The sequence below is a fragment of the Chrysochloris asiatica genome, unplaced genomic scaffold (assembly GCF_000296735.1).
Source record: "Chrysochloris asiatica unplaced genomic scaffold, ChrAsi1.0 scaffold00034, whole genome shotgun sequence".
Taxonomy (NCBI): Eukaryota; Metazoa; Chordata; class Mammalia; order Afrosoricida; family Chrysochloridae; genus Chrysochloris; species Chrysochloris asiatica.
This window is the reverse complement of record NW_006408552.1, coordinates 23343901-23344841: the sequence shown is the minus strand read 5'-3', so window position 1 is coordinate 23344841 and position 941 is coordinate 23343901. Positions and strand designations below refer to the sequence as shown.

The window sequence follows — 941 nt, the reverse complement described above, 5'->3', positions numbered from 1 at the left end:
GTACAAACCATAATGAAGACTGTGGTCTTTGATCTTCAATCAGTTAAACAAAGTCTTCTTTGCTTGTAGGAAGCAAGGTTGTGTCATCTGCATATCACAGTTTGTTGATGAGTCTTCCTTCAATCCTGATGTTATGTTCTTTTTCATATAATTTTCGGTGGAGAAAGCTGTCTTTATTGCTCTTTGGCAAGAGATTTTCAGGAGCTCTTGGTAGAGCGGGTCCGCTTCCTCTCACCGTCATCGGCTACTGGCTGCGCAGGATGGCGCTAGCTCTGCAGACCTCGGCCATGCGCAGATCAGGCCGGTACTTGTTCATATTGCTGATGCGGCCTGGGCGTTCTTGTTGATGGTGGTCCTCACGTAGGAAGTGTCCGGTTTCTGCTGGCCTGACCTCTGCTTCAAGACCACCACCACCCCTTTGCCGTCGGCGGCCGGCTCCTCACCCACTGTCTTGAGGAATCAGCCCGTTGTACGGAAAGAGTTGCGGGCCTTCAGGTTATTGGACTCAATGCTGTACGTCTGCTTGTTCCTTTGATCAGGAAACGGAAGCAGTTCCTTACGACCGATCATCCATTGCAGAAGCACTGACATGGCGGCAGCTCCTCTCCCTGCGGCAGCCAGAGACAGAAAGAGGCCTACAATCCAGTTCTTGATTACTTATTCAGCATACAGTTACACACTGACAAAACGTGCTGAAAGATACAACCCTAGTACACACCTTGTCTGACTTTAAATCATTTAGTATTTCCTTGTTCTGTTTGGATGATTGCTTCTTGGCCTGTGTGCAGTTTCCTTAAAAGCGCAATTAAGTGTTCTGAAATACCCATTCTTCTCAATGCTACCCATAGTTTGATATGATACACACAGCCTAATAATGCATTTCTTATCAACGGAGAAAAGATTGAAATTGTCAAGGACTTCATTCTTCTTGGATCAACTAT

General features: G+C 46.3%; 1 pseudogene; it reads right to left on the bottom strand.

The window, feature by feature from the left end:
* Positions 1-197: 197 nt before the first annotated feature.
* On the bottom strand, positions 198-591 carry LOC102811470 (annotated as a pseudogene).
* Positions 592-941: the final 350 nt, after the last annotated feature.